At 36.9% G+C, this 18529-nt stretch overlaps 1 protein-coding gene and 1 long non-coding RNA gene across 2 annotated transcripts in view; one reads left to right on the top strand and one right to left on the bottom strand.

Moving 5' to 3' along the window:
* EXOC4 (exocyst complex component 4) overlaps positions 1–18529 on the top strand; it is a 233933-nt gene that overhangs the window by 106439 nt on the left and 108965 nt on the right. The gene's annotated exons all lie outside the window — the stretch shown is intronic.
* On the bottom strand, positions 658–17704 carry LOC140324185 (uncharacterized). Its single transcript, XR_011919504.1, has 3 exons — positions 17613–17704; positions 2653–2856; positions 658–1243 (listed from the first exon to the last, which is right to left on the bottom strand). It is a non-coding gene; the product is annotated as an uncharacterized lncRNA (long non-coding RNA).

Genomic DNA, 18529 nt, shown 5'->3' with positions numbered 1-18529 from the left:
ATACGTTTTCAGTTTCCTACATCTCCCCATTAGAAGTGGGCAGTAATGTGTAACAGGGCAGTGCCTTTGCCATAGTAATGAAATTTTAGTGTGAAAAGTGTCCTGCCGCATCCCCCCTCCACTGCACCTACACTTTCTGCTTTGTACACCCCACCGTTCTAGGGAAAAGAGAAGCAGACGGGGTAACATAGTATGACAGTTATAGATTTGTGAGAGATAAGTATAAATTTAGGGGTCCTTCCCCCAATGCTCCTTTCTATGTAAGTGGCCCCGGGGGTCCCCAATTTGCATTTTTAATTTAGGAGTCCAAGGTGCACTTGCTTTTAACACTGCAACCCCAATGTTGTATTTTCACAAGATTTTATAAATCTGATACCCATATCATGGTGCTAACGATAAGTGTTCTCTATGCACCTTGAAAATTTCAAATCATTATGACATACAGTTTAGAGGATATGAAGGTTTATACACAGAGAGCTGTAAGGATGAGGAATGTGACATGCAGCATTTACACACACACTGCTCTGATGACATCATTACACACGCCCAGTGGGTGCAAACATTGTTTACACAATGTGGGTTTTTTTTCCCCAAAAGACTTGGAACAGCTATGAGATGGGGGAGCCTGTGTCCTGATCTCTTCATAGTTGTGCTGTGCTCCCCTCACTCCACCCGGTTCTAATCAGCTATCAGCGGAGAACGGAGCGAGCAGAGCAGCCTCTCTGGTGTCCGTTCAGAGCTGCTGAAAATGTGCTGGGCGGAATAATCATAGCAGGTGGGCTCCCCAAAAACGGTCTGGGGAGAACTATGCACACTATTCTTTACTACTATTTCAATTTTGTGTTTTTCTTTTTATTTTTATGGTGTCATTGGTATGGTAACTTTGTCAAATTTAAAGAATCTTCTTAGTTGTATTTGGTCTCCAATAGATTTCTGAACATTTTTTATCCCAGTAGTAGATAGAATATTTTCATTGATATCTTTCTCATTCACAACTTCTAAAACTTTAGGATGAAAATGCTGCAAGTGTCTTTTGGAATTTGATGCTCTTGTAGGTGCATTTTTGTTAGACCCACCGAAACTGCTAATTTTTGCATGACATTGTTTTTCACTGTTATCTTCAAGAATACATTGGCACACGTAATGTTTTCCATCACTTGATAATGTAAAGTTCTCATAAACAGCAGACTTTATCATGTTTGTTGACCGACTTTTTGCCATTGTGAATGGGATGCCGCTTTCACTGAAATATAAATATAAAATATGTTATACTAACTAGCACATTCTTTGAATTTAATACAAACATACACGCAGTCCTGCACTATTGCAAACATACAACATGGCACTATACACACAAATAGGCTATAGCCCTGCACTAAACTTAGACATAATTTGTCCTATACAGAAAATCATACACACAATATGCACTATACACAAACATTCATACATTCCTGCACCATACACACAAACATTCATACATTCCTGCACCATACACACAAACATTCATACATTCCTGCACCATACACACAAACATACACATAGCCCTGGAGTTTTATCTTGAAACATGCACACAGCCTTCCATAATAGTACACACAAGCAGCCATGCAGTTTTAAAATAAACATGAACACTTAGTTGAACCCAAAAAGCTGTTCCTGCAAGTTCTTCTAAGCTCTCTTAGCAGACAGAGGAAGTTGAGCAGACGCTGCTGCCTTTATTTTTGTTTGCTGATGTTCTGCTCAAGACAGGGCAGTGGGAGGCCCTAGAGCCAGGGGGCCACTTAACTAACTTCCTAGTATTAGGTGGTGTGCAAAATGATGTTAAAGTTCAGCCCTGGATGGGACCATAGGGAGCATATATGGAGAAGTCAGACATAACACCTGAGCACACATCAGGTCATAGCACTCACATACACCTACATCATTACACTTGTGTACACTCAAATGAACTTTTTAAACACATTATATCTGAAATAAAATGAAAACACTTTTTGTAATGTACATAATCCAGATTACAATAATGTGAATGTCAGGTTGTATAATAGCTCAGCTGAACTTCACACTACTAGAAATATAACTATGCACTGGGCTTTATTATTACACAAGCGAAGTTCCTAATTATGACTATTGTATTTGAAATATGACATTTGAACTTGCTGTATTTTTTTTATTAGAATTTAAATTTATCAGGAGTCGGTACATTTTTATCGACTCCAGGTACCCAAAATTGTCTCCGACTCCAGGTACCCTGGTTGAAATTTATCTGAAAGTTGTAGAATTTTGGAGTTTCTGGCCCAGAACAAGTTTAGGGCAGTAAACTATTCCTGCATACTTACTTTGGGTCAGTGATTCAAAGGATATTAATTTTTATAAACTATATTTATAAAGCGATGGCATATTACGCATCATTAATTAGTTGACAGCATTTTCCAGAAAGGAGGTCGCTAGTGGCAACTGTCATATTGTTTTCATTGCCAGTTTTCTTTAGTTTCCCTAAAATGAAAGTTCCCTGGATTAGCCCCCAATGCTGATATTCAGCTGGCAGCAAATTTGATCTGTTTGTAGGCTGATTGTGTAGAGAAGCTTTACATTTCTAGGCTGTTAAAGATATAGCTCAGCATTACATCTCCAAGCTTGCCCAAATGAGGATTTTACCTTTGTCATGGCACTGTAGGCGGGCCAACACTGAAGTAACTACAGGACCTGCTTGCAGACCACACATTAGTACACAGAGGGTCAATCTGCAGACCATGTCAGAACACAGAATGCTTTTCAGTAGTCCATATTAGACAAGAAAAGTGGGATCAGAAAGCCATAAACTTATCTTTTTTTTTTTATGCCAGAAATTCTTGCCAGTCCCTGCAAGACACATTTCAAGGTTAAAATACATATGCTGTATAGCAGACAGGTTACATATCTATTGGTAAAGCAACACAAACTTCATGTTACCTCTCAACCTTGATTCAACAGTACCACCCCTGCGCAATGGTAGAGAAAGCTGTGAAGCCCTGTACAGATATCAGATTTTCCCCAGTGACGGGAATGAACAAGCGCTGCACGTTATTCTGATCTATAGAGAATAGAGGGGGAAGAATGAGCTAGTGGCACTCTGCTGTGCTGTCCTCCACAGGCAATTACAGTGGTCATTCATCCAAGCCAGGGTGGATTGATGAATGATCCCAGGTGGATCATTGTTCACTGGCATATATATATATATATATATATAATTTTTTTAACATTTTTTTAGGGCCGTTCGTTTGTCTGACCATTTTCGAGTGCCAGTGGGAAGCCTTAAGGTAACAGCTGGTCAGCCTACAATGGAAAATCAAGCCATTCAGACTTCCTGACAGAATGAGGCTGATTTACTAAAAAATAATGTGCACACAAAAAGGATTGAAACTTAATTTCAAATATTCATTCTTTTTACTGATGAAAACAATAAAAAAAGAATTTATAGTTTATATGATTAGATAACTGAAGCAAATCCCTACTCTTGTTTTGTATTAACATCATCAAACCAACCATTTTTTTCAGAAATTCTGCAGAACTGCATATAGGTGAATTGGGTCACAGTTTACTGCTGATTGCTGAAATTTAGTTTTACCCTTCATATATGCTTACTACCTTATATAGATAGTGTTATGAATTTTTTTATTATTGCCCATTCTTTAATTATTTTTACTTTTTTACGTTTTCAAGGACAAAATGACATTTTTATTCATTTTTACATTTTCCTTTCTCTAAAAATGTTTTGCCTAAAGCGTAAATTAATTTAGTTGTTGGTAAAAGAAATAAGAAGCTGCTTCTATTTCTTACACTTTCCATAATTTATAAATATATATATATATATATATATATATATATATATATATATAATATATATATATATATATATATATATATATATATATATATAATTATTGAAAAGTAATACTTCTACTACTGGGATTAGTTACAATTACATATTTATTTTGGTATGCAGATGGAATTGATACAGTTTATATAGAGCAAATGAGTATTAAAAAGTTAATGAGTAATAAAAGTGTGGAAATGAATTGCTGTATGGCCTCATGTCTGGTAGGGAGTTGGTTAACTTTTGTTTATCCAGCCTAAGGAAATGTAATCTAATGAGTCATGGTAGCAGCTATGCACACTGGGAAGATGGTAGGTGATTATCTTCTCTGCATGAAGGCAAACACAACTTGAGCTGAGAAATAATGATCAAAATTTGCATGGCTCCCTTGGTCATCATTTATATACCTGAAGCTAATAAAGGAAGAATTACAGTGCCTAATGTGGCACTGAGTAGATCCATGCAAAGTGAAATAGGGGAAACTACCAATTTGGTGTTATCACCAAAAACCACTACATTACAATTTATTTTATTTGGTTTATTGTCTTATGTTTTGTTTACAATGATCAGCAGGGGTCTGTTGATTACTTCAGATATACTTCTTAACTCCCCGGGCAAGCACCAGAAAAGCAGGAGTCAAAAATCTTGCTGACTATTACACCAGCCAGGGTCAGAAAACCAGAGCAGTAACTGAGGCAAATAGGGGTCAAAGCTGGGAGAATAAATTGAGACTAACAATTCTGAGACAAAAGGGGAAGAGAACATGGTCTATATTCATTTGTATTGAGTATACACAGATATAGGGGTTTAGGGTGTGGCAGAACAAGGATAGTCAACAACAAATGATAGAGAATACAAAAGAAAAGACCCTGAAATATGAGGTACTGGAGTATAAGTTTATACAAAGCTCAGGCTAAGAATAATGAAGCCAAGTACAGATAATAAACTGGTAACTACCAAACTATTTTTTTACTGCCCACTAAAACAAGGTAAAAAAAATAACACAATGGATTAAAATGACAACGATTTATTAATGGTCTAAGGTTTTAAAATACGTTCTAGATCCTATCCTTATTTTTTCTGTTGCAAATTTTCCTTAGAACAGAAAGTAACAGGAAATCTGTTCAACAAAGCCATGGATAGATGTAAAACCTGATTGGGGGTTCTAAACCTTCCCTACTCTATCCAATACTAGTAAAAATAGAATAGCTTTATACTGCTCAGATAGATGGCTAGGCTTTTTCAGGGATTTTCCCACAGTTTACAAGTTGCATTTAAAATTCTACCCACTTTCCACTTTCTTGGAGTCACTTCTTACTTTTTTACTTGTTTCTTTTATAGTCACTCAATCAACCCTAATAATGTAGGAAAACAGTAAGCCAACCATATGAGCAGAAAATTATGTTTGTGTGTATGTGCTGTAAGTGTCCATACAATAACTTTATCATAGTTATCTTGGCAATAAAGCCTCTGAAAGCTGCTAAGAAGATATTATCACATAGTTTAACTCAATATTCAACAAATTAAGCTAATAGAAGCTGTCTTTTGGGTGGACTGAACTATTAATGCTGCAGATTGCACCACCTAAATTTGGTGTAGCAAAATAATATATATGTTATGATATGACCTAAGGGAAATTCCAGTTCAGATTATAGGTTACTGTTTTTGCAAAATAGTTCATATTATACAACAAAAGTAATGTTAATATAATAAAAATTGTCCCTGGTGTATTGTTAAGGGGAGAGGTTGTCAAAGAGAGCATTTACACTTTTGCGCTGCAAGCTAATATGTGCACATAAATGTGCTTGGGTGTATGGTGCTCCTAATTTTGAATCACACTCGAAACACATATAGTGAAAATAAAAGGCACCTGCGTGACTGAGCAACACATCGTATGGATTGTATGGATAAGCAATATTTATGGTAGTCTTTAGTGGACCACAGCTCATCCTTAGTATACAAAACCACAATGTATGTGTGTGAATTCAGAAAAGGACCAGTCTAGTATGTGTTCCTTGCAATGGCTATGTATACCTCGCAAGACTGCATAGTTCTGGGAGCAGGTAAAAGGTACCCAAAATATTTTACCAATGTGCTGAAATTAGCATATAAACTAAACTTTATTTATGGTAGCAACATTGGGCATAGCCTGGGAAATATTGTGTTCTGATGCTGATTTTCTGTCTTGGTCTTTCTAATTCAGCAAGCATATAGATCTGTTTTTGCAAGTATTATTGTTAGGATTAAGCTAATTGGTACTCGTCCTATATATCTTGTTTCTGTATTTGTTATTCCCAAAAGAATTTCAGTTCTCTTTTTTTTATAGGGAATGGAGTTAAAAAGGAAATTAAGGAAAATGGTCTAATTATTATCCAGTTGTATTCATAGACAAAGGTAGATACGTCAAGATCTGATCTACAATGGAATGTTTCCTGATAATAAACCTTTAGCAGCTATTATCAATACACATTATGTTTAGCTCACTGTTCCAAACAAAACAGCAGGAGACAGGACACATTATAATTCTGAATGTTTACCCTGCAATTACATGTGGGAGTTCTGAAGCACTTTGCCATAATGCTTGGATATAGGTGGGAAAAGTGTCAAAGGTTCTGTAATTTTCTGTGTGATTTCAGTGTAGTCATCTCCAGTCAGTCATATTTAATGTGCATAATATTGTTTCCTAAGTAGAGCTTCAATCTGAACAATTTAATCACGTGTGTGACGGTTAGTGAATACAGCCAATCTGTGCTCTCAATATCTTCCCTGTATTTCATGACTACAATAGTGGGCATGATGGGACACAGAGAACAAAAATATCTCATCTTCACTTACTAACTTTATTTCATTTTGGCTTGTCCTGTTTGATTTGTGTGATGCTAAAATCACCATTTTCTCTGTGACCTTAGTTCCACCACTCAAGTTCCTAAAGTCGTAGTAGATAAAGCAATACATCAAGATTCTGTCAGGCATCATGAAACGCCACAGAATATGGTAAACCCATGGTGTGTGAATGTAATTCTTTTGCTATGACTGTAGTTGAGTTGTTTTAAAGTCAGTTTTAGTTCAAAAACATGACTTAAATATTTTTCTTTATCAGTTTCAAAGAAAGTTGACTGAAAGCCAATGTATAATTTTAACAAACATATATGAACACTGGGTCTGTATTATTTTGGGTTGAGGCAGGATTGTAAGAGATTGTTTGTAGTGTGTGGGATTGCGATTGTGCAGTATGCTTTCAGAGTGCAGCAACTTGATGACCACAGTTTTATAGTATGGAGCAGAGCGGATATTTTACAGATTCTTGTGGCATTTAAGAAACAAACTATATAAAATGTTGACACTAAGTGAAATTTGAATTTTGGCAGCCTGTCGAATGTGGAAAGGTCAGATATTTAATTCAGAACTTGTTGTGGTCTAAGAGCATAGAAATATGTGAATGTGGTTATGAATGCCAATAATTTTATGCGATTTTTATTACATTTTTTTTTTTTGTTTGTTTGTTAATGCTTGCAAAGGTATGCACCAATACTGCCTTGAAACTTGTATGTAAATGGATAGAAAACTGTAATAAATGCTATATATTCAGAGTAGATACTAACCTCCCTAGCGGTAATCCTGAGTGTGGCTTTTGGTGAACTATCCATACCAAAAGCAGTAACCCCGAGCCACACTCGGGATAGCATAGTGAAGATACTCCTACCTGTTCCTATGCTCCTGTGGTGTCCTCCGGCTGTCATCAGTTTCCTCTTTCTGCTTCCAAGCATCCCCAGCGTGATTGGTGTGATGAGCAAGCTAAGGGTGGGACCGGCAGCAAATGCAGTATGTATAAAACATAACACAGCACATTACATTGTATCTGTTGCAATACATTATTTTGTAACATTATATACATCACAGATTTGACATGAGAGCTTGTGCAGTGCCCTGTCTGCCCATCCATGGCTTCCAAAAAGCACTGCGCTAGGGCTACAAAAGTCTTAGAGCAGCTACAAGACAGCTATAGTGATCTAGAGTCACTTGTAGACCTGAGTGATAGCGATTCCTGGGGAAATTCGTCATCAGAAACTAAAAGTGAAATCAGCGACGTTTCTGGGATTGAGGTCATCGACGTGCAAACTTGGTGCGCTATTGACTGTGATACGGCTCAGGTACTGCCCCCAAGATTACCATTTACCAGAGCACCTGGCATTGAGGTAGATGTTGAACGTGAAGACCCCTTGGCATATTTACAATTATTTTTGACCAATGAGCTAATTGAAAAAATTGTTGCAGATACAAACAGGCATGTAGAGTAACAATTATTTACTCCACACCTGAGGTTTTCAAGAAGTAGAAAGTGGGAACCAGTTACCAAAGATGACATTTGGCTATTTCTGGGCCTATTAATACTTCAGGGAGTTTACACTTTGCTAACAATGAAGAATTTGATGTAACACTCATTCCGCCACAGCTTCCCAAAGCTAAAGAAAATGTAGAAAGTATCACAAATGGTCATTAGGATTTTCCAAAAGAGCTATGTACCAGAACGTGATATTAGCAGTCGCATGAAAGCCACAAGAGAAGACTCAGCTGGGTGCAATACATTGCAACAAAGAGATTATGCATTGGTGAAAAATCCTATGTGCTGTGCGAATCATCAACTGGCTATATTCGAAATACAGTCCTATACATTGGGAATGGAACAAAATTCCATCCTAAGTACAGCAGCTATGGAATGGCAACATCTTCCATTCTGTCTCTTATTGAGCCTTTGCTAAACCATGGTTATTCTGTAACAACTGATAACTTTTATACTTCTCCGGAACTTTTAGTTTCTTCTACAGCACAAAACAGATTCATATGGAACCATTAGGGCTAAGCGGCGCGACATGCCATCAATGTTTTGCAACAAGAAGCTGAAGACTGGGGAAATAGTTGCCTGGCGGAAACGCAAAATGATGGCACTGTGATGGCGTGATAAAAAAAGATGTGTGCCTAATGAGCATCGTTCCTAATGCCTCCTCTACTATGGTACGCACAAAACGTGGGAAATTATGAAGCCACAATTAGTCATAGACTACAAAAACACCATGGGAGGTGTCAACAGAGTCAAACAAGCAATGACATTCTACCCAGCAATGAGGAAACAACAAAAAAAATACTACAAGAAGATCTTCAGGCATCTTTTTGAGCAGTGTCTATGGATTGCCTAAATTCTATACAAAGAAAAGAGTGACAAGCCTGTGCTTTATTCTGACTTTTGGAAAGTGTCAGAATGTATCTTTGTGAACCACCATCAATAGTTGTGTGTAGAGCTGGACGCTGTGCTGTTAGAGTTGTCAACCCGGAACGCCTGATTGGTCGTCACTTCATAGACCATACCCCACCAACCAGAATAAAGTCAGCACCTACAAGAAGGTTTATGGTTTGTTGCTCCAAGAGCGATGACGGTGTCCTGATTGTGAAGTTGGACTTTCTGCAGTGTTTTCTAGAGCAATATAAATTGTCTAGTAATCGAGCAATAATAATGCACCTTTGTTTGGGATGATTCCAAAGTTTTTCATTTGATTACATTATTGAATAAATGTATTTATTAATATACTATATTATTGGTTTTATCATTATTATATTATAATGTATGATTTTATGTTTCAAACTTTATTTACTTTACTAGACTACTGTTTGGACAGATTTCAGCGAGGTATTCCTAAGAATAAATTTCCATGCAAAACAATGTACCGCTTTGACATGCAAAAATACTGACATAATCAGGTTAATTATGCTTACTCTGAATAATCTAAGGCTGTTAGTTGTGTACTCCAATGTTGGGCTCCTTATTTTTTAACCTATTTAAAAATGCTATAGAGTTTCAAAGTACAATTTTTGTGTTTGGTTTGGTTGAACTTGAGGAACTTGCCGTGCCTTTTTTCTGTGTGATTAACAATGTATCAATGTTAACCTAACATGCACAGAAGTTTTTTGTGAGATAAATTGTCACTACTCCACCTGAAGATCATCTGTTTAGCAACTGCATCATCACCAGCCCTTTTTAGCCTTGAAGTTCCACCTGCATCCCCCGCACAGACACTGAGGCTGAAGGGGGTTTTAGAGTATGTGTATGAGCAGATTGCTTCTTGGATTTTATTGTGTCCTGCTATTGGCTTCTAGTCCTATTCAAACTTCCCTAGTTCCGGGCTCTGGTTGCTGGATTCTCAGCTTGCTTTCTGATACTTGCCCATTGACTTTCTACCTGTTGACTTCTGATTTGGATTATTGCCTTCCCCTAATCTCGTTCCATCTAGATTTACGAATATTGCCTGCCTCGACCTTGGTCCTTCCTAAATGTGATCACTTCTGCCTGCCCCGATCTTATGATTATTGCCCGCCCCGATCTTACGATTAATGCCTGCCCCAACCTTGATCCGCATTGACTACATAACTGGTAAGGAGAGACTGGGGCCCGGGACATTTGTATTTCTGTTGGGGCCCGGGACGTGTTTTTCCTGCTGCAAAGTTGTCCAGTGACCGCTATTCCTTACGGGGATGCTCTGGTGAAGACTTGGAGACGCTTGGACTCTGCGTCCCAAGTTAATCCCATGTCACCTGCCAGGGGGTGTATCTTTAACATAAATAATGCACATGTAATGTAACCTCTGTCAAGTTTTAGATCTGCAGAGAAATTCACTTGGCTTGGATTGGTGCAGAATTTTTTTTCTCAAGACAGAAGGTTGGTATTTACAAAGCACACACAAAGTGGACCTTACCTGGAATTGAACCACTTCCCTGTCAGTAATCCTTGTTGGTTTGTTGAACTTTTGGCACCATCACTTATATTGGATTTAAAACCAGAAAGTTTAAAAATGACCTAACAACAGAAAAATGCCAAGATAAAGTTTTACTAACTTTTGTGTTACTAGTATGCACTGAAGTTCCCAGTCTTTTGAATGTATTTGTTTTGTAAATTTTTCTTTTTTCTTTTTTTTTAATGTAATTTTGTGAGATTTTGAAAATGGTAGCTAGTGTGTAGCTGGCTTTTTCTGTAAGGACAGGATGATGCAATGATTTTATTGCATTTCGTTTACCTGACAACCCTTACTCTTCCAGTTCAAATGCTTTATTTCTAATTAATGACCGATGATGTGTGAACTGATCAGCAGCAAATATCTTACAGTTTGCGTAGTAAGAGTCTTATTATCTAGTAAATATAAGCAGCTGGGCTGTCAAAGTTGAACTAGGCTTCAGTTGTATCACAACTTTTGGACTTAATGTGTTGCTTAGTCTAAATTTCCAGCTCATTAGGTTAGATAGGCACATAAAAAAAATGTCATGGCACGTCATTCATTTATAAAAGTGCTGGGCTTCTGAAACATTCTTTCACCAACTTCAGCACCGTAGTGTAGCTACTGCCTGGTCCAGGTAGATGTCAGCATATTTTCATATTTTTTTCTTAATGTAACTGAGATGTAGAGAGAAGGTATTTGCATTCCAAATCAGACAAGCTGCCTAGGGTGCTGCATCTGGTCCTCCAAAGATACAATGAAGTGACTGAGCATTGCCACTTTAGAACAGGAAGTATGCCTTTGGAAGGCTAATCCGGTGAAAATATAGAATTTAAAAAAATATAGAAAAGGAAATTGCTGTATTTGCCACAACTTTGCAGTTACATGCAGTTAGAGATTTAAATTTTTTCTAATTTAGCTGCACCTCTGTACCATGTTGAGCCTTTTTATTGGTAATAATCTAATAAGTATCAGTCATTAAGAGTGAATCGCCAACTAACTGAATTCTCTATGCAGTGTAACCAGGTGCCTAAAATTGTGCATATTTCACTTTGGTGTTATTTTAAAGGGCAACTCTTAGAACAGCTGTAACCTATCGCAGTGAATACTCCCATTACACCCAAAAAATGAAGTTAGCATTGTCGGGTTAAAGGAAATTATGCTTACGCCTCGACCTATGATTTAAGGAGCAGTTGTGATCACCAGTGCTGGACATCCGTCTTCATTTAGCCCAAATCAAATGGTATCCTCAACTGTCCCAGATAACTTTCTTCCTAATACAAGAAATATTGAAACTGCAATAGGAACAAGCACATAGTCAGTAATGTCTGACATGTCTTAATATCTAGATACAGTTGGAAAAAACCTTTTTGGGCCTAATAAAACAAACTAGTTTACAAGATGCTGCAACCCATGTTGTGAATGTTGTGTATTTGCACCACTAGTCTCAATATCTGCTGTCTGCTGTTTCAGAATCATTCATCAGGATTACAGCCCAAGAGCCTTCACCTTTAAATCACGGCAGCCTCTTTATTTCTATCCTTATTGGTCCTTTTAGCGAAAAGGTATTTACTGACTTATTAAAAGATAATAACCAATAATATATGTAAACCTAGAAAACAATGGTTCTGCCTACACTCTTAGACAAGTCTGTTTCATATTGAAAGGAAGTTAGCACAATGCTGAAAGGCTCTTTGCAGACTGAGAACATTTTGTAGAACCCAGACTGCATTGTCTGTCTGTCACAATGTTTAATGACTGACATGCGATCAATAGCTAGGTCAAATTACATCATTTCTCAGAACAACTAATAAAAAAGATGATAAAATTAAATAGGGAATAGGCTTATTTCTTCACTCAGAGTTAAAGATAATATATTCAAAGAGGTATCACATCTGGATTACATTGTAAATATTTATAAGTATTTAACGTGCACTTTTTAAAACCCTTGTATGTAATATTGAATTTCCCTCTAATGTTTCTAATAAATTATTTTTTTATTAAGATTTTGTGTTTGATTAATTCAAGAATTAGATGTCACATGTGGCTTTTATATCTGGACCTTTATCTTGTACTCGTGTTTATTTCATCTAGGACAGAGCTTGTCATAGAAGTGTTGATTAGCAATAGCATGCAATTGTATATGATTTTTTGTAATGTGACAGAAAGTGCACATGTACAGGTGTTGTGTGGAAGATTATACTAAAGAAACTTCTATCTTGCGTCAATATTGCAGTTGTTGCTAATATATAATCTGTTTTATACTTTGACAGTTTTTATGCCTAAATAGCCAGCATTCCTCACTTACCTTCAGCCTTATGCAGTTGTACATGCCCAACTACTGTACTGAAAATGCTTAGTGTTATTTCACTGTGCACTGTGATCTTCTTTTAGCATGTATTAGAAGTTGCATCAAGTCAGATAGAACCCACGTCATTTCCTGGTTTAAAGATCAACAGCATTATGTAGCTCATTCCTCCTTTTTAAGTATTTAAGTCGGCCCTGTGTGTGACACCAATAAGTTGAAACTGCAGAGCTTACAGTTTTCCGTGGAGCTGGCAGTGAAGATAGTACCTTCTGAGGAGGCAGCTATACAGGTCCTGGACCTGACATCGCTGCAGGACAACTGCACACAGGTACGTATATGCCATGATTGGCAAGTATACTTACATACTTGCTAAGTATGGCTCACCACCCACCACTGAGTTTAGTTCCGCTTTAATAGATTTCAGTTCTTTCACTCAGACGTTTAGCATCACATGGGAGTCTTACCAAGGATATTGCATATCTAAATAAAGCAGCCAGGAAACATGCATTCCTCTAGATTAAAATCCACACAATTAGGTACCATATATACTCAAGTATAAATTGAGACTTTCCTCCCCCCACCTTTACAAAATGGCATTAGAAAAAATTATATTCTGGTTTATATTCTAGTCACGCCAGTAGATAGCTCTATGTACTAAAGTGTGTATTAAATGATTGCTATCTAAGTAGCATACATTTACATACTTTGTGACACACTAAAGGCACAAAGCCATGTACTGGTAGCCAACAATAGTTCACAACAGTGCATTTAAGCGCAGGTGACCATTATAACCCACTCAAAAGAAGAAAATACCTTAACCTTTAAAAAGGGAGAAAAACATATACAGGCTGAGCCCTGTAAGTTTATGTATTTATTCATGTTCATTTTATTGACATTTCTGTTGATTAGGGTTTTGAATGTTGGCAGTGATGGAAAAAAAATTTCTCCATCCCAACAAGATGTTGGGATGTTACTTATCCCCATATCTCCAAAACAGACCTCAGTGTTTTCCCTGACATTAAGAAGAATGTACCTTACACAGAAAAATGTAAAGATTGTAAAATGTCTCCTAGATTGTAAGCTCTTTGGGACAGGGTCTTCTCCTCCTGTGTCAATGTCTGTATTTGTCTGTCATTTGCAACCCCTATTTAATGTACAGTACTGTGTATTATGTTGGTGCTTTATAAATCCTGTTTATTATTATTATTAATATTAATAATAATAATAATAATAATATTAAAAAACCCCTCAAGTACCTGGAATAAATTGAATATTTAGCAGAGCTGTGACTTCTGATACTCTATATACTCACCTATCTAATATTTAGTGTCTTCTATTCAAATATAACCACTTAAAAGATGCAGAATGTACAGCAGCAACAATTGTTTAAATGTCCCTTACAAGGTGTAAACTGCTGGCAGATGGCACCACGCAATTCTGTAAATTCAGCTTAAGGGTCAGTGTGGGCATGCTTTTGTTGAGAGCAGAACTGTTTTTCCAACCATCCAGTTTCTATAGGAATGCAAAATCAGCTTGTGTCTGGCCATATTTTGTGGAAAGAATAAAAGCACCTGCCAGTAAATTTTGAATGAACGCCGAACTAGTGTTAAAAGCAGCCTAAAGCTTGACAAAACTGGTCTTAGGTAGTATATGGGTCCCACACAGAGACTTCAAATTTAAACTTTCACAATTATATAAATTACCACCATATTACCCATAATACGAGATGCACCTATTTAAAGTGGACCTAAACTCAACATTTTTACTTTACAAAAAAGGGTAGATCTCCTTTATAAGTGAAGTAAAAATGTAGTTAATTTTTTTTTGCATCACTCTTGTTTTCAAAAAAAAAAAGGGTGCAACACTGCCTCTTGATCACCACGGCCATCTAGACTGAATGGGGGCGCAAAGGGCATAATGTACTTTGCACTCACCTGAAAAAAGCCTAGTGGTTAGTGCTTGTTATTGCTCCAGAGTGTCTAGCCATTTTTTGTTTTTGTTTTTTGGTTCTAGCACATTTAGCCTAAATCCATCAAGCTCAGTTAAATTTGTACTAGAAAGTGTAATCATAATGTTGTGTCTCTGGCAGTTCACTTCTAATTCAGTGTAGGGCAAGAAATGTCATTATTTCAAAATATGAAAAGTTTGCTGCCTGTATTATTAAGATAATGATGATGCAGTTACTTGTTTTTTATCAGTGCATGAAACTTAGTAGATGTCAGCTACTTTGTGATGGATGTCTCATCTCCATTAGGCCACTGTACATGGTGTGCTCTGTATATATTAATTGTTACATGGTTACCGTCTGCTACATTTGTAGTACACTGCAGAAAATGGCAATGAAATGTAAATGATAATAGGCAGGATCCTTAATGTCCAACATCTGTTTCTGAAATCCTTGTAATTAAGGAGAGTGTGACAGTAAAAATTTGCATGCACATTCTTTTTAATCAGAGAGCTTTAATAGTAGCCAGCTGAAGACTTTGTCACACACATACAAAAGATAAAATACACAATTGCAAGGTGCTCAGATAATGAACGCCTGGCTTTCATCACTTCCTCATTTTACTTGTCAGCTTTTGACAAAGGCTTTTGTCGTTTCTTTGTGGTAATCATTCATTGCTAAGTTTTCATACTTAGACAAGGGCCTAGGCTTTATCTTCCAATCCACTGAAAGAATTTGATAATGAATTACATATTGAAAGCGCCCCCAAGCCATCAACCTTTTTTTTTTCTTTCTTCATTTTTATTGAAAGGTGGCTCCCAAAGAGGTCAACACTTTTAACCATGCTATAAAGCTGCATTTCATTAGGATTCACTGCTGGGAATAGATGAAATTGTTCTTTAACACCGAAAGCTTTTATGACATGAGTAGTTTGTAAAATGCACATGTATGGGGTTATGGGACTGATGAGCTAATTCCATGGAAACTACTAGAAACTATCTTTCGGCATGTTTCACAAATGACAGTTGCTCAGATGCTGGGTACCTGCAGCTCTCTAGAGACTCCAGTGAGTCAGAATTTTAAGAAAAGAATCTTGAAGGAAATCTTAATTATAGCTAGCATGTACGAAGTTGTTTAAATCAATGTGTGTGGTGTGGGTAAATGTTAAAAGTATTAGTATTATATATGCAGCTGTGTTCACTTGTATGCATGTGGTATAGCATTACACATTGTGTGGTAATATTACGATTACCAAGATTTGTAATTGTGGTCTGCCAATTTTGTAATTCAGATACCCCTTACCACATCCAGGACTTTGCCCACTACTACCGTGGACGAACAGACTCACAGCCTGCAGATTGAACAAGAAAAGAGACACTAGTCTCCAATTACACTTCTCTTGTCATTTTCTTATTTATTTTTGCATTTTCAAACTTCTGTTTGTAAAAGTATCAAAGTTCTTCCTGCTCCTGTTATTGTCAGACAGCAGGGCTCTGTCATAAGCAGACTTTCATGATTCTTTTTTTTCAAATCTTCATTTTTTTATATTGCAGTCATTATGAAGAATGTACTGCAGAAAACAGAACCACAGTGTTCCCCTTCTTTTCTGATTTAAATTTGTTACAGTAACCTGAGAAAGCATTTTTACCCCTTTTGTTCACCTGTAACGAGTCATGCCTATACTTTCCTGTTTAGCAACCCGTGTATTAAGTCACCACATTTACATTTACCAAGCGATGCATTAACAGGGCTACTTTGAACTACGTGGAGTTTATAGTAGCCCTATTATTCAGTTTCTGATTTATGTTGTTGTTTCTCTACATTTCACCTGCAACTTATCATTCGAAAAAGGTAACTACTTACTAAGGATACATACACACGTCAGATGATTCACTTCCGAAAATTTGCAGTGTTTTGTCAGTGGAAAGGATCTTTTAAAATTATTGCACGTGTGTACTCAGCCTAACATGCTCTATACCAAGGCAGGAGCAAAAATATTTTACCTAAAGCTACCAAGTAAACCTTTTATGGTAGGGCCAGATTTCTGTGGGCTGAAGAATGTGAACCATGAACAGTGTGCCATGCTGGCTTACAACCTTCAAGCAAGACAAAGGCGCCAAGCCTAAAGCCAAATCTACACAAAATGGCTTTAAAACATCAGTGCTAAAGTGAAGCTTAATTCTAAAAGTAAACATTTTCAAGCAGAAAGGTTTTTTTTTTTAAATGTTCTTATTTAATGTTTCTACATATAATAATATCTACTTGTTTGCAAAAATCTGTAGAATGAACTTGCAGCTTTGTGTACATTCTTGGCATGCCTACATGTTGGGATAAATGAACTAAAGTGCATATCAAGATTGCGGGAGATCTTAAATCGGGAGAGAAGCCTTGAAAAATCTCTGTTGGCAAGAAAGCTTGATGTTGCAAAGTTGGGGAGCAAGCGAATATTTAATGTCCAGGAATGGCCAAGTTGAAGGCCAGATATCAGTCTAGTGGAGAATTTGTGACTGGCCCTAAAAAATGATATGAAGAAGCCAAAGTGCAAAGCTGATGAAAATCTATGCACACACACTCAAGTAATTTCTGCAAAGATAGCATCTACTAAATGTTGATTTCAAAGGTTTGTTAATTTTATCCTTCAATATTTCTTTGTTGGTCCCTCAAAGTAAATCTCTGTGTACAGAAACACAGAGACTGCTCTGGAGCTTTCATGCTGATCCTGTCCTCGCTACATAGTCATTCACTAACCTGGTAATTTGGATCCCTCATTCAGTCATTGAAGTTTGTAAATTTTGAACTCATATCCTCAGGTCAGACCAGTAACAATTTGGGTAGTAAAGTGTTATAATGTTTCCTACCTTACAGAGAAAACTTAAGTCAGCTGTGATGTGTAAATATATTGTGCATACTTTATGCAACAGACCAGGGCCCATATGCAATGTCCTTTTACCGGTGATACAGTTCCTGTGGCTAGTTCGGTTATTGCATGATGTTTATTTTTTAGGTGTTTTTTCTGTACTTGTGCACCTGATGAAGGGCATAGATAACTGAACCTGTTGTTTAGCTACTTATGTACATTTGCAAGGCAACAGAAAATAGGCACAGTTTTATGGGTGGAAATCTGGTAAGTATGAGTAAATGAGTGGGAGAGACAAAGGGAGTAGTATAACACACTGCTTGTGTAAATTTCACATAAATCTGTTAAAAAATGAACTTCTATTGCTCACTGACTTGCTCCTTGAGGTGATTGAGGCATTTGGGAGAACAGGCAGAAAATGATAGGTTGCGCTCACATTGGTATAAGTTTAACAAATGCTCAGCCATTTTCCCTTCATCATCTCTGTCATTGCTGAGAGGTTCAGTGTATTATATTGATGCCTCGGTTCACAGTTATGGCCGGATTCTTTTCAGATTCAATCTATCTGCAATGGCCCACTAAACATTTCAATTTACAACCTGTAGAGCTGGACTAAAGCTTTTCAGTGGAAATGGGAGAAATGGAGGTGATCTATGAATGTGCATGCATGTATGTATATGGCTTTTATAGCTTTACTATAATTCCTAAAGCCTACAGAGGAAAAGGGTATCAGTCTCTGTCAATTGAAGCTTACATTTTACAGCTATTCCCATGAATACATTCAAGGTTAATTAGTCAGAAGTCATGT

This window comes from Pyxicephalus adspersus, chromosome 2 (assembly GCF_032062135.1).
Source record: "Pyxicephalus adspersus chromosome 2, UCB_Pads_2.0, whole genome shotgun sequence".
NCBI lineage: Eukaryota > Metazoa > Chordata > Amphibia > Anura > Pyxicephalidae > Pyxicephalus > Pyxicephalus adspersus.
The sequence above is the reverse complement of the archived record's forward strand: the minus strand, read 5'-3'. Positions and strand labels throughout refer to the sequence as shown.